The 16427-nt window shown below is 45.2% G+C and overlaps 1 non-coding gene across 1 annotated transcript; it reads left to right on the forward strand.

Moving 5' to 3' along the window:
- Window positions 1-1625: 1625 nt before the first annotated feature.
- Window positions 1626-1820, forward strand: LOC122880900. Its single transcript, XR_006379055.1, has one exon. It is a non-coding gene; the product is annotated as a small nucleolar RNA SNORA74 (small nucleolar RNA).
- Window positions 1821-16427: the final 14607 nt, after the last annotated feature.

The raw sequence follows: 16427 nt of genomic DNA on the forward strand, positions 1-16427 counted from the left end.
AGTATAGTAGGTGGTTTCGAATACAGTCTGAGTCTTATAACTAATGAAGAGAATGTAGATCATTTGTTGTTGTTTTTTTTTTTGTTCTAATGGAAACAGGCAACTCTGGCCCACTCCAGCATTGTAGGTGGCGGTAATGCACCTTAAACGCTTGTAGACGCTAGCTGCCAGTGCCAACCGCCATTAAACAAGAAGAAGGCGAAGAAGAAGAAGCTTGGCTTCCCATAATGCACAGCGGTAGACTGCCCTTTATAAATCCATGCGTGACATCCGTTCTGCCTCTCAGTTCGCTAGAACCATGCGTTTGGGGTGGCATCTCGACTTTTCGACAAATATGGTAATTATTTAAGCAGTTTTAACAGATGTTGATGTCACAGCGCTAATAAACAAGTTATTGGATACCCTCACGAGAGAGGAATAATTTAACCTAAGCTATTATATATTATATATAGATAGATATTAAAAGAATGAATTCCCGGCGTTATTTCTGTGCAGAAATGGCGGTTGTGTGTGGAGTCGTTTCAGTGGCCATAAGTTAGCGACACAACAACCTGAATATACAGAGTAGTCTGACTTTATTTATTTTTTCTGGGAGACACTGGTCAGATCGTCAATCACGTGAGCTAAATAAATGGAGTGCTGTTAACGAGTTCTGAGTTAACAATATAGTTTAACCCATTCCCCGTCCTGCAGAATGTTTTAAGGTGGAAAAGTCCAAAACAAGCTCGAAGGAGAAACCTTAAATGCAAAGTGTTGTAGAAATGCAGTGAAAGCTGACCCTCGTGGTAGGTTTCATGTGACGTACAGTCTTAAATAATGGAGCTGCTAATGTAATGTAGCCCAAAAACTTGTCAAACCAAGGATAAAAATAACTGAAACGCTACAAAGGATAGGAAAATGTCCTCACCTTTATACTTAATAAAGATAAATAACACCTGTGTGCAGGTATTGAAATCAAACATCCTTCCTGTGAAATGTAACCCATGTTGCACGTGCACTAAGTGCAGTTTACCTACTGCTACAGCCGTCTGAGAGAGTAGCACCCTAAAAACGACTGACTGGTCTGTCAGAAAGTGGGGAGTTGAACTGCACCCATGGGCTGTGTGTGAGAGTTTGTCACCTTAAGTAAGATCCAGAGGTCTGAATTAAGACGGTGCAGCCACAGAACACTGCTGATGCAGTTTCTGATATGGGGCGTGCTAACAGAGCCTGACTGCAGACTGCCTGCCCATTAATGTTCTGACAGGTTGAAACGCTCGGAGGCTTGGGTGTGGCCTATCATTTGCACTAATGTGCTGTTAATGTCCTTTCAGCGATGCTGGGTCCCCTGTTGAACAGATGTCATGGCAGCGCGGCAGCCATGGGATAGAGCTACCAACCCCCTGCCTTGCCTTCGGGACTAAAGGTAAATGTACAGAACTGTAAAGTACAAAAACATGCGCTACCATGTGATCACTTCTGACCTACAAAGAGGACTCAGGTTTGGTAACATGCCATTAAGGAGTTAAAAGGATGGAGGGTAGATAGTTCAGTGATGGCCCTCTGCACGAGGCTTTGCTTAAGTTTCGCCCAACCCTTCTTTGTTGTAGCAGAACCCACATGGTGGTTTCCTCCCTTCCACCCACCCCAGCTCTCAGTCAGCTGACCAGTCGGTGTGTCTGGATCAGTGTTACAGTGCTGGTAGAGGAAGTCTCTGTACCTGGTCTCAGCTGTGCAGGGTCTGTTTTAGACTCTGTGCTTCTGAGCTGCTGCAGAGCGCGGCCCAACGAGAGTGGCCTGTCCTGATCCAACAGGGCAGGCCTAGTACAGGGCCGCACATTCACGCCACAAGGGGTGCTTACGCTGTTAAGCACTAGGGGAGCCTGCCTATAAACAACAGGTCCCTCCCACTGCCTCCAAGCTCAACCCTTACCCCAACCCCAGATAAACCCCTAGCTGTAGGTTTCATTGTATAGTCTGTTACTGTTCAACATTGCAGCTCTGCTTGTAGGTTGAGGAAATGTGGTGTTTTCCATAAGTTGAACTTCAGGCCTGTCTTTGTGGTCTACATAGTGTTAGACACGGACCTGCATTTAATGGGAAATGGCTTGCTAACAGTCACTAAAAATCAGACTGAAAGTAACTAGACACTTTGTAAACTTGACTGTGTTGCAGACTGAGCCTCAGATGCGCTGCTCAGTGTGGAGCTGACCGTCATGCTGCAGGCTGACGGAGGGTGAGTGTGGCAGAACCAGTTCTACCTTCTCTTTTATTAAGTCGTGTTGCATGCTGTGATGAGAGAAAATATAACACATCATGCTGACAAAACACCATGGTGACCTTTACACCCTGAGCATAGCAGCTGACTGTCAGTAAAACCAGAACCACCCAACTGATCACTGCTGACGGCTTTTCATTTCTCATCAGGAGCATGTGGAGCAGCTGGTGTGCAGGGGGCAGTAAACACCTGCAAGGAGCTGACCCTGACCAGGTATTATGACAATCTGTGTGGATACAGAAGTGATGCACAGTATTCTACATGAAGTGTGTGGAGACACTGCAAACCCAATCTTGTACTGCCATGGCAGAGAATCCTCCTCTCTGCTGTGGAATCCTGGTATTGGGAGAGAAACCTCAGGACTTTGGCACAGGTTTAAGTAAAAACCATTTACCAGAACCTGACTGAAGACCTGAAACACACTTCTTGTACTGTCTATTATGTGAACTTGGGTATGAGCTGTCTGGTGCTGATACTTGTGCTTTGTGTTTCTAGTGTGTTCAGTGTAATCCTGCCAGGCTGGTCTGGGTGAGTGGATACATTCCGGTCTCAGTCCACCTGCTGGGCTGTGACTAGGTGGCTGCCAGTCATCACTACACCCCATGTTCCTGCCATGTCTGCTCAACCTGGTTCAGGCTCTAAATAGAACTTGTTCTTGACACATTATTGGATAATGTCCTGAAGGCATCATCTACAGGAAATGCTCATCAGCCTTATTGGAATGTAAAATTTGTTTTGGTGTTTAGTGTATCTTAAGTCATGTACAAATGCTCAAATAAAATTTGGTCTTGGAGCACCTCAATGTCAGTTTGGGGGATTTGTCACTGGTAGTTTTGTTTTTGTTTTTTTTTTTTTTTTTTTTTCAGTAATGTTTAACATTTTCAGAGTTGAATCCAAGGCCTATCGAATACATCAGGTGTAATCAGAAATACTCTATTGATCCCGAGGGGAAACTCTTTTGTTACAGCAGCTCACAGGAATAGAAGCACTAAGCAAAAAATATAATACAGTTAAGATAAATTAAGTACCAAGTGGGTAGAAGTGTAAAATTAAAATGTGGATTTAGCGGTTGGTAAGTATAATACAATGTAATAGTGCATGTACTGTAAGTGCAGGTTAAGATGATTATGAGACGGTGGATATTGCACTGCAGTAATAAAAGTGGGAATATCTAAAACAGTATATTGCACCGGAGTATTAAACTCAGAATATTGCACAGAGAGAGGAGTTAAAGAGTTTGATGGCCACAGGCAGGAATGACTTCCTATGGTGCATTGTGGGGGGATGAGTCTTCCACTGAAGGTGCTCCTTTGTTTGACCAGCTCGTCATGGAGCGGGTGGGAGACACTGTCTAAGATGGCGTGTAGTTTGGCCAGCATCCTCCTCTCTGACATCACCGCCAGAGAGTCCAGCTCCACCCCCACAATGTCACTGGCCTTACAGATCAGTTTGAGTCTGTTGGCGTCCGCTACCCTCAGCCTGCTGCCCCAGCATGCAACAGCATACAGGACAGCACTGGCCACCACAGACTCATAAAACATCCTCAGCATTGTCCGGCAGATGTTGAAGGACCTCAGCCTCCTCAGGAAATAGAGGCGGCTCTGGCCCTTCCTGTAAACAGCTTGAGTGTTCTTAGCCCAGTCCAGTTTATTGTCCATGTGTACTCCCAGGTACTTGTAGTCCTCCACAATGTCCACACTGACCCCCTGGATGGAAACCGGGGTCGCTGGTGCCTTGGCCCTTCGTAGATCTACAACCAGCTCCTTAGACTTTGTCGCATTGAGCTGCAGATGGTTCTGCTCGCACCATGAGACAAAGCTCCCCACCACAGCCCTGTACTCAGTCTCATCACCACCGCTGATACATCCCACCACAGCAGAGTCCTCAGAAAGCTTCTGAAGGTGGCAGGACTCTGTGTGGTGGCTGAAGTCTGTGGTGTAGCTGAAGAGGAAGGGAGAGGGGACAGTCCCCTGAGGGGGCCCCAGTGTTGCTGACCACGCTGTCCGACACACAGTGCTGCAGGCGCACGTGCTGTGGTCTGCCAGTCAGGTAGTCCACAATCCAGGACACGAGGGGGGCATCCACCTGCATCGCTGCCAGCTTCTCCCCCAGCAGGGCAGGCCGGATGGTGTTGAAAGCACTGGAGAAGTCAAAAAACATGATCCTTGCTGGTTGGTCCAGGTGGGTGTAGATGCGGTTCAGCAGGAAGATGATGGTGTCCTCAACTCCCAGCCGGGGCTGGTAGGCGAATAATAATAATGTGCATATTTTATAACAAAAGCCATGAAAATACCCAAAGCAACAAGTACTTTCTGACTTCCTGTCTGTGGCGCTCAGCTAGTTTTTATCAAATGTTGCTCAACGTTCCTTCATGGTAATGAAGGAACGTGTCACCCAGTGCAAGTGTGGTTCACTGAGCTGTTTTCGGACAAAACTGGAGCTCTATGGCACAGAGGATGAAGGTATCGGGTTTCGAATGCACACAATATGGTTACATTCATTATTGGTTTTAGTCTTTTCATGGGATTTGTTAAAAGAAATATACTATCTACAGCTTCATACCTAAATTATAGTCGCCATGCAGGCTGTTTCTTACAAATTTAAAAAGTTGCCGTGATAAGTGTCGGTTAGCTGTTCAAAAACAATCCAGTCACTCATTTGTGGCTGCAAGCAAAGTCTTAAATCAAGTTAGTCTTGGGACACTGAATACTTAACAGTTGGCTGCTTTACAATGAGTAATATCACGTGACTGGCCCAAACATCAGCCTGTCCTTTCCCTACTTTATAGAAATCCCAAGTCACGGCCAGGAAGATTCATTTAAAAACATTAAAGATGGAGCACCATAACACAACTGTTCACATATTTTTCTGTTTGATCATATTGTTGGGCACATTTTTGTCCCAGATGAGATTGATTTATGAATGACATTTTGAGGAAGAGAAAAGTACTTTTAAAAAAAAATCTACAGTTGCTGGACCAAACTGAATGTGACATTTTCTAATTGTGAGACTGCGGAGGTGGATCAGTGTGTCTGAGGGGACCGCGTAGAAAGAGAGCATGCCAGTCCAGATACACTGCTCTTTGGTTTGGGAGAAAGGAGGGTGGGATATAGTTTTTGCTCAGGCACAGAAAAAATCAACAGATGCAAACAGAGCCCAGGACTTGACTTTCCTTCCAAACCTGCACTCATTATCTCCTTTCCTTCAAATTTCTCTTAAGTTGGAGTGACTAAAGAAAGCCATCCTTCCCTCTCAACCTCCCAGTAACAGTGACCAGTCAAACCATTAACACAGCACCCCATACAAAAAGAGAAATGTGTCAGGGTGATCAGGATATGGCAGCTCCTCTCACTGTAACTGTGTTTGGTCCAGTGAGTTCACAGGCATCTGACGGACAGAACAAAACATTACGGCATCATTATTGATAATATGAGCGATAATCTGGTTCTTTGGGGGAAAAACAGCCTGTGTGCATAAAAACATAAGGAAAGAAGTCAACAATGACTTAAGGGGCATCCGATCACTGAGCTTAAAGGGGACCTATTATGCTTTTCTTACTTTCCGTCATATATACATATATAATGTTACAATGTCGGATGTTCATACTATATGTGGCCAAAGTTTCAAATAATGAGTTGAAATTTGAAATAATAATAATCCCTGTGACCTCAGGCTTCACACTGCTCTGCGTACTAGGTTTCCATCGTTTTTTTCTGCTTCCCCGCCTAGCTGACGTCAGTTAGGCGGGAAGTATTTACACGGCCGTCTGCTCGTGATCTGCGCCACGCACAGTCTGCCCGCTCAGTCTGTCTCAGTATTCGACCGCTCTGCTCGTTGCGCTTTCTCCAGCGCTGGCACAGCACTTAAACCAAGTGTGGAGAGAGGTCTGGGTCTGCGAGGTTGTTCAATATATCAAACATAAAGTGCTTTTTCGGTTGTGAGGTAAAGTTAGTTTCTTGACGGACAGGTGGCTTTACTTGTTGCCGGAGCTGAGTCAGCTAAGCTGTGAAGCTACTCTAGTGGAGTCCCAGAATAAAATAAAGAGCTGGAAATGAGCATAACAGGTCCCCTTTAAAATTCTGTTTTGTCACGTGGAAGCCAAAGATTACACAAACTCGACAATACTTCGGCAGCTTAAATCATTCACTCTTGGATTTGTGGTCCATTTGGCTGAATTTGGCAACTAACTGCAACAACAAAGTGTTCTGAATTTGTCACAGCTTTGATTCCTGCCTCTGATTGTCTCTTACCCATGTTACAGAGATTTAAGGTGTCAGTGTGGTACTACTTGATGGATTGACAAACAGCATCTGAAACCCCCTCCTTCAGACGTTTGGCCAGATGTGCGGAGGTAAGAAAGTAAGCAGGATTTATTTGATTCTTGATTATTTTTGTCATACATTTTGCATGTATAGCCAAGTGCAACACCACGAATGGCTTCTGAAACAGATTGTACAAAAGTGTTACTCCCATTTGTACAATTCATTGTGTCTTGCCCCTCTTTATGATTGCTGGCTTTTCAAGCAGGGGCATTTCCAGGATTGAGGACAATGGGGGCTTAGACCGGACCTCTGTAGGGGGGTCCAGGGGAATCCTCCTCTATTTTGATGCTTTTTTTATGTCAAAGCACGCCTTTATCATTGAAAAATTTAAATGTGTACCTCAAAGACCTGTTTAGTTTCCAGATTAATTATGAATTGTGATGTTAAAACTATTAGAAAGTAATTAGTATTAGTATTAAGAAACAGAACACTTCCCAACTGCTATCATTAAACATTTCTTGACTCGAGTATTCTACTGTATTTTCAGATATAGCTCATGCACTGTTAACCTGTCTATCATCTTGGACGATCTCAATTGAATTCAAGTGCTTTATTGGCAAATAAAATGCCAAAGCATTTTATCATAAATTGTACAATCTTAATAAACACAAATACAACAAAAATCAAATGAACAATTAAATAACAATTACAATACAGTGGAATATCTCCATTATGCTGTCTGTCTGTCTGTATCTCTCTGTCACCTGCTGATGACAAAATCAAATAAGCTTTAGTGACATGACAAATCAGAAACCAAATTGCCATTAGCAATAAATATACAATATGATGTCATCACTTGCTTGTCAATTCAATTCAGTTAGGCTTTATTGGCACGTTGCCGAAGCATGTGTAAAAAAAAACATAAACAGAAGAATTGTGCTATTAAAATATATACAGATAAGTAAGACAGGATAATAATATTAATAATAATAATAATAATAATAATAATAATAAATTGTGGACTTGCAGTTAAAATGCAAATACAAAAGGTGAAAACTAAACTTAATGTTCCTTATTTCATCTCCGTCAGCCTCACCTGTAACATGTTCACATGTTCGGTTTTCCTTTGGTTCCCAGGATTTTTGGTGTCTTGCTGTTTGATGTCCAGTCTGTGGTCACTGAGCCTGCACTTGGTCAGGATCGGTCTCTGCGTTCTGTCTGACAGTAGTAGGTAGGTATAACTCATACTGTGTTCAGTGCTTCATTCCCTTAGACCATGACGGTAAGCAGAGGGTCATCCTTGTCGAGCTGAACTCTGCCCCCTGCTGACTCCTCTGTCCCCTCATACACCTTAACTTGTTGCTGCTATATTGATATTGTTTTTGCTACATGTACCACATGTTCATTTGCACTATGAACTATGGACTATTTATTTATACATATACTGCATCATTTGCACTCCAGTACTCTGTACTAAACACTGCAATAACTCATCTACTGCACTGTTCACTATTTCCATAAACTGCACTACTTAATATTCACTGCACTGCTGTTCTGCCCAGTCCAATTCATTACTGTACATATCCATCAGTATACTTCTGTTTATAGTAATGCCATCTGTATATAATGTCCACAGCACCACTTGTAAAATATTTTCATAATACTGCTCTATCCTGCAGTTATGCTCACACTTTATATCCTGCACTTGCTTATTGCACTTCTGGTTCAACCTAAACTGCATTTCGTTGCCTTGTACTTGTACATGTGTAATGACAATAAAGTTGAATCGAAACCAATCTAATCTTTCATCTGCCTCCTGAGCCGATGCTCTCGCTGGACACATATGCATAACTGCTGCACAGAGTCTTTCCAGATGTAGATGGAATCAGTGAAGAACATGAGGTTCCTTCCTTCTTTTTGTGGGGCGCAGTGAGTGAAGAGGACCTCTGGGTGTTCACTCTTACATTCAGCAGGATACTGAATCTCCTTGTTCTCTCCTCTGAGAGCTTTGCTGTGCTGCCTGCTGATCGGTTTCCATGGCGACGACTTGTTTACTCCAAGGGGAGCTAGGCTAACTATTTACTTTGTTACTTACTATGCACAGTTTACCAGATATATTAATCTTATTAACAAGGATCCTTTCATTTTCCTTCTTGTCTGTTTAAGGTACCTCTTCTGTTGGCTTCCTCGGCAGTTTGTCCTTTGGAACGGTGGTAGCAGTTATCACTTCCCAGCTAGCTTGACTGTTAGCCAGTTGTTTTGATTTAAAAATACATCCAAAGATGATATTTCCTCTTCTGTTCTTGTTGTTGTTGTTGTTGGTCATTTTTAGGTCCAAGTTCTCTGCAAGAGAGAGCAAGACAAACAAAAGCAATGCAAGTGTTAATCTACTGATCTTCTTCTTTTCCTTTCGGCTGTTCCCTTTCAGGGATTGCCACAGTGAGTCATGTGCCTCCATCTAACCCTGTCCTCTGCGTCTTCTTCACTCACACCAATTAACTTCATGTCCTCTCTCACTACATCCAGAAATCTCCTCTCTGGTCTTCCTCTAGACCTCCTGCCTGGCAGCTCCAACCTCAGCATCCTTCTACCAATATATTCACAGTCTCTCCTCTGAACATGTCCAAACCACCTCAATCTGGCCTCTCTGACTTTATCTCCGAAACATCTAACATGAGCTGTCCCTCTGATGTCCTCGTTCCTGATCCTGTCCGTCCTCGTCACTCCCAAAGAGAACCTCGACATCTTAAGCTCTGCTGCCTCCAGCTCTGCCTCTTGTCTTTTCTTCAGTGCCGCTGTCTCTAAGCTGTACAACATCGCTGGTCTCACCGCCGTCTCCAACACCTTTCCTTTCATTCTTGCTGATACTCTTTTATCACACAACACACCTGACACTTTTCTCCACCCGTTCCAACCTGCTCGCACTCGCCTCTTCACCTCTTTTCCACAGTCTCCATTGCTCTGAACCGTTGACCCTAAGTACTTAAAGTCCTGCACCTTCTTCACCTCTGCTCCCTGTATCCTCACCGTCCCACCTGGGTCCCTCTCATTGACACACATGTATTCTGTCTTACTGCGGCTAAGCTTCATTCCTCTGTTTTCCAGAGCAGACCTCCATCTCTCTAGATTTTCCTCCACCTGCTCCCTGCTCTCACTACAAATCACAATGTCATCCGCAAACATCATAGTCCATGGAGATTCCTGTCTAACCTCATCTGTCAGCCTGTCCATCACCAGAGCAAACAAGAAGGGGCTCAGAGCCGATCCTTGATGCAGACCCACCTCCACCTTGAACTCCTCTGTCACACCTACAGCACACCTCACCACGGTCTTACAGCTCTCATACATGTCCTGCACCACTCTAACATACTTCTCTGCCACTCCAGACTTCCTCATACAATACCACAGCTCCTCTCTCGGCACCCTGTCATACGCTTTCTCTAAATCTACGAAGACACAATGCAACTCCCTATGACCTTCTCTGTACCTCTCCATCAGCATCCTCAAAGCAAATACTGCATCTGTTGTACTCTTTCTAGGCATGAAACCATATTGCTGCTCACAAATGCTCACCTCTGCCCTTAGCCTAGCTTCCACTACTCTTTCCCACAACTTCATTGTATGGCTCATCAGCTTTATTCCTCTGTAGTTGCCACAGCTCTGCACATCTCCCTTGTTCTTAAAAATTGGTACCAGTACACTTCTCCTCCATTGCTCGGGCATCCTCTCACTCTCCAAGATCTTGTTAAACAAACTAGTCAGAAACTCTACTGCCACCTCTCCTAGACACTTCCATACCTCCACAGGTATGTCATCTGGACCAACTGCCTTTCCACTCTTCATCCTCTTCAACGTCCTCCTCATTTCACTCTTGCTAATCTTTGCTACTTCCTCCTCCACACCAGTCACCTCTTCTATTCTTTGTTCCCTTTCATTTTCCTCATTCATCAACTCTTCAAAGTACTCCTTCCATCTTCCCATCACACTCCTGGCACCTGTCAATACATTTCCATCCTTATCTTTAATCACCCTAACCTGCTGCACATCCTTCCCATCTCTATCTCTTTGTCTGGCCAACCTGTACAAATCCACCGCTCCCTCTGTAGTGTCCAACCTAGCATACAAGTCCTCATATGCTCTTTGTTTGGCCTTTGCCACCTCTACCTTCCCCTTGCGCTGCATCTCCCTGTACTCCTGTCTACTCTCTTCAGTCCTCTCAGTGTCCCACTTCTTCTTAGCTAACCTCTTTCTCTGTATACACTCCTGCACTTCCTTGTTCCACCACCAAGTCTCCTTGTCCACTTTCCTCTTTCCAGATGACACACCGAGTACCCTCCTACCTGTCTCCCTGATCACATTAGCTGTAGTGGTCTAGTCATCTGGGAGCACTTCCTGACCACCCAGAGTCTGTCTCAGCTCCTCCCTCCCACGACATTCTTCCTTTTTCAACTTCCACCACTTCATCCTCTGCTCTGCCTTTGTCCTCTTCATCTTCCTCACCACCAGAGTCATTTTACACACTACCATCCTATGTTGTCTGGCTACACTCTCCCCTACCACTACTTTACAGTCACTGGTCTCTTTCAGATTACAACGTCTACACAAGATGTAGTCCACCTGAGTGCTTCTACCTCCGCTCTTATATGTCACCCTATGTTCCTGCCTCTTCTGGAAGAAAGTGTTCACTACAGCCATTTCCATCCTCTTTGCAAAGTCTACCACCATCTGTCCTTCTGCGTTCCTGTCCTGAAGACCAAACCTGCCCATCACATTCTCATCACCTCTGTTCCCTTCACCTACATGCCCATTGAAATCTGCACTAATCACCACTGTCATGATTTGCATTTTTAATTTGGCATGTGTTTTACGTCGGATGCCCTTCCTGACACAACCCTCTGCATTTATCCAGACTTGGGACTGGCACAAGAAGACACTGGCTTGTGCCCCCTTGCGGTTGCATTAAGTGTTAATCTACTGATACAGAGAGAAAACTGAAGAAATGGACAATGACTGATATACGGTACACATGGATTTTCAGGTGGCTGTTGGATCTACCTAACGAAGTGAAAAAAAAGAAAAAAGTTTCGTAAAATATTGTGTTGAAATCTGGATGAAAGATTTGTTTTATTTTAGGGTAAACCAATCTGCCCTCAACTGACTCAAATCATAGGGGAGCAGCAAACTTAGAAATGCGGCTTCACTACCTTCCGATGTCCTTGCTTCAAATTGTTCTTTATAAATTAGAATAGAATAAAATGGAATAGAATCCCTGGCCAGGGATTCAAACCTGCAACCTTCAAACTACTATCAGCTTCTCTAACCTCTGGGCCGCCAAGTTGCCCACCTATTATTTCTACTAGCCCACCCTAATATACAGCAGGCTAAAACCGGCCCTGATAATCTATCAAGAAGCATTTATAGGTAGGCTTCTATTTTAGAAATGCTGCAGCCGTCTAAGGTGCCTTTTTAGTGGATTTGTTGGGACAATGCTGGAAACAATACATATGGTTTTCATTGCAAGTAGCCTAGTGTGTTGTAGTGTAAGCAGTGTCCGTATAGGCCTGAGTGGTGTCTCATAAATGAAATAAAAGGTTCCTAAGTGGAAAACTTTAAGCCCACAACCTGCTCCCTGTGGATGTCTTTGGTACCGTTGGGCCAGGCGTATGCATTGTGCACAGCTGTCTCGTCTCTGGGTCTGTTCCTGCTGATTATCAGCATGCTGTGGTACAGCCTCTTATTAAAAAGCCAACATGGTTCTCTCTAATTTTAGACCAATTTCGAGATTGCCTTTTCTTTCCAAGGTGATGGAGAAAATTGTTCTCGTGCAGCTCCAGAACTTTTTAGATGATAACGGTGTTACTGAAATATTTCAGTCTGGTTTTAAAACGCTTCACAGCACCGAATCTGCACTTTTAAAAGTTCTTAATGATCTTTTATTAATAACTGACTCTGGGGATTGTGCAATTTTGGTACTTTTAGATCTAAGAGCAGCATTTGATACCGTGGATCATGGCATCCTCATCTCTCGGCGGGAGCAAGGTGTTGGCATTAAAGGAATTGCGTATTTAACAGACAGAAGCTTCTCAGTTAAGTTGGGAGAGCGTCCATCAGCTCCCCTCAGCTGTGGGGTTCCCCAGGGTGCCACCTTGCTCCAGTCCTCTTTTCTCTTTGCATGCTTCCTTTGGGTTCTAGAATACGGTATCTAATGCCACTGTTACTGTTGACAACTCTCAGATTTAAAGGTAACACCAAAACCCTCCTCAAGTCTTTGATTGCCTGAATGATGTTAAAACCTGGATAGCACAAACGTTTCCAAATCTAAATGAACAGAAAACAGAAACTGTGACGTTTGGAAGCCCTGACCACCTCACCACCCTTAGTTGCGACCTTGGCCCTCAGGGTCCCTACAATAAATCTTGGGGTGATTTTTGACAACAGTTTCACATTTGATAAACAAATAAATGTAGTTGCCTGAGCCAGCTTTTTTCAGTTCAGGGTTCTTGCTAAGATCAGGCCCTTTCTCTCCATCACTGACCCTGAGAAGGTGATTCACGCCTTCATCTCGTCTCAGCCTCACTACTGCAGTAGTCTTTCCTCAGGTGTCAGCCAGTCTCTGCTCTCGCCTACAGCTGGTCCAAACGCTGGCACATCACGCCCATTTTGGCCTCTGCATTGGCTTCCAGTTGGTTTTAGAACTGGCTTTAAGATCTTATGATTTGTTTTTCAGCAGTTGAACAGGTTGGCGCCTCCTTACCTCGCTGATCTTTTATGTTTGCACACTCCCTCCAGACCGCTGAGGTCTGCTTCTGGTCGTCCCAAGGTCCAGATTAAAGCACAGGGGAGACCGGGCCTTTGCGAACAGCCTGCCGCTCCACATCAGGTCCTCAGCTACAGGGGCCACTTTTAAAACGAGTTTAAAAACCCATTTTTATTCTTTGGCTTGTAAATCAGACTCAGTTTTGATATTTTGGATTCTATTTATGTTGGTTTTCATATATTGTCCATTTATTTAGTGTTCATTGTGCTACTGTTTGATATATCTGTTTTTCCACGTGCTTCTGAAGCCACCTGGCTGGGCAGTGTGTGATGATGGCAGTGTGTGATGATGGCAGTGTGTGATGCTGCAGTGTGTGATGATGGCAGTGTGTGATGCTTGCAGTGTGTGATGATGGCAGTGTGTGATGATGGCAGTGTGTGATGATGGCAGTGTGTGATGATTGCAGTGTGTGATGATGGCAGTGTGTGATGCTTGCAGTGTGTGATGATGGCAGTGTGTGTTGATGGCAGTGTGTGATGATGGCAGTGTGTGATGATGGCAGTGTGTGATGATGGCAGTGTGTGATGATGGCAGTGTGTGATGATGGCAGTGTGTGATGATGGCAGTGTGTGATGATGGCAGTGTGTGATGATGGCAGTGTGTGATGATGGCAGTGTGTGATGATGGCAGTGTGTGATGATGGCAGTGTGTGATGATGGCAGGTGTGTGATGATGATGGCAGTGTGTGATGATGGCAGTGTGTGATGATGGCAGTGTGTGATGATGGCAGTGTGTGATGATGGCAGTGTGTGATGATGGCAGTGTGTGATGATGGCAGTGTGTGATGATGGCAGTGTGTGATGATGGCAGTGTGTGATGATGGCAGTGTGTGATGATGGCAGTGTGTGATGATGGCAGTGTGTGATGATGGCAGTGTGTGATGCAGTGTGATGCAGTGTGTGATGCTTGCAGTGTGTGTGATGATGGCAGTGTGTGATGATGGCAGTGTGTGATGATGGCAGTGTGTGATGATGGCAGTGTGTGATGATGGCAGTGTGTGATGATGGCAGTGTGTGATGATGGCAGTGTGTGATGATGGCAGTGTGTGATGCTGGCAGTGTGTGATGATGGCAGTGTGTGATGATGGCAGTGTGTGATGATGGCAGTGTGTGATGATGGCAGTGTGTGATGATGGCAGTGTGTGATGATGGCAGTGTGTGATGATGGCAGTGTGTGATGATGGCAGTGTGTGATGATGGCAGTGTGTGATGATGGCAGTGTGTGATGATGGCAGTGTGTGATGATGGCAGTGTGTGATGATGGCAGTGTGTGATGATGGCAGTGTGTGATGATGGCAGTGTGTGATGATGGCAGTGTGATGATGATGGTGATGATGGCAGTGTGTGATGATGGCAGTGTGTGATGATGGCAGTGTGTGATGATGGCAGTGTGTGATGATGGCAGTGTGTGATGATGGCAGTGTGATGATGGCAGTGTGTGATGATGGCAGTGTGTGATGATGGCAGTGTGTGATGAGGCAGTGTGTGATGATGGCAGTGTGTGATGATGGCAGTGTGTGATGATGGCAGTGTGTGATGATGATGGCAGTGTGTGATGATGGCAGTGTGTGATGATGAGTGTGGCAGTGTGTGATGATGGCAGTGTGTGATGATGGCAGTGTGTGATGATGGCAGTGTGTGATGATGGCAGTGTGTGATGATGGCAGTGTGTGATGATGGCAGTGTGTGATGATGGCAGTGTGTGATGATGGCAGTGTGTGATGATGGCAGTGTGTGATGATGGCAGTGTGTGATGCTTGCAGTGTGTGATGATGGCAGTGTGTGATGATGGCAGTGTGTGATGATGGCAGTGTGTGATGATGGCAGTGTGTGATGATGGCAGTGTGTGATGATGGCAGTGTGTGATGATGGCAGTGTGTGATGATGGCAGTGTGTGATGATGGCAGTGTGTGATGATGGCAGTGTGTGATGATGGCAGTGTGTGATGATGGCAGTGTGTGATGATGGCAGTGTGTGATGATGGCAGTGTGTGATGATGGCAGTGTGTGATGATGGCAGTGTGTGATGATGGCAGTGTGTGATGATGGCAGTGTGTGATGATGGCAGTGTGTGATGCTTGCAGTGTGTGATGATGGCAGTGTGTGATGATGGCAGTGTGTGATGAGTGTGCAGATGTGTGATGATGGCAGTGTGTGATGATGGCAGTGTGTGATGATGGCAGTGTGTGATGATGGCAGTGTGTGATGCTTGCAGTGTGTGATGATGGCAGTGTGTGATGATGGCAGTGTGTGATGCTTGCAGTGTGTGATGATGGCAGTGTGTGATGATGGCAGTGTGTGATGATGGCAGTGTGTGATGATGGCAGTGTGTGATGATGGCAGTGTGTGATGATGGCAGTGTGTGATGATGGCAGTGTGTGATGATGGCAGTGTGTGATGATGGCAGTGTGTGATGATGGCAGTGTGTGATGCTGGCAGTGTGTGATGATGGCAGTGTGTGATGATGGCAGTGTGTGATGATGGCAGTGTGTGATGATGGCAGTGTGTGATGATGGCAGTGTGTGATGATGGCAGTGTGTGATGATGGCAGTGTGTGATGATGGCAGTGTGTGATGCTTGCAGTGTGTGATGCTTGCAGTGTGTGATGCTTGCAGTGTGTGATGATGGCAGTGTGTGATGCTTGCAGTGTGTGATGATGGCAGTGTGTGATGATGGCAGTGTGTGATGATGGCAGTGTGTGATGATGGCAGTGTGTGATGATGGCAGTGTGTGATGATGGCAGTGTGTGATGCTTGCAGTGTGTGATGATGGCAGTGTGTGATGGCAGCAGTGTGATGCTGGCAGTGTGTGATGCTTGCAGTGTGTGATGTGGCAGTGTGATGATGGCAGTGTGTGATGATGGCAGTGTGTGATGATGGCAGTGTGTGATGATGGCAGTGTGTGATGATGGCAGTGTGTGATGATGGCAGTGTGTGATGCTGGCAGTGTGATGGCAGTGTGTGATGCTTGCAGTGTGTGATGATGGCAGTGTGTGATGCTTGCAGTGTGTGATGCTTGCAGTGTGTGATGCTTGCAGTGTGTGATGATGGCAGTGTGTGATGCTTGCAGTGTGTGATGATGGCAGTGTGTGAT

Source organism: Siniperca chuatsi, linkage group LG8 (genome assembly GCF_020085105.1).
Source record: "Siniperca chuatsi isolate FFG_IHB_CAS linkage group LG8, ASM2008510v1, whole genome shotgun sequence".
NCBI lineage: Eukaryota > Metazoa > Chordata > Actinopteri > Centrarchiformes > Sinipercidae > Siniperca > Siniperca chuatsi.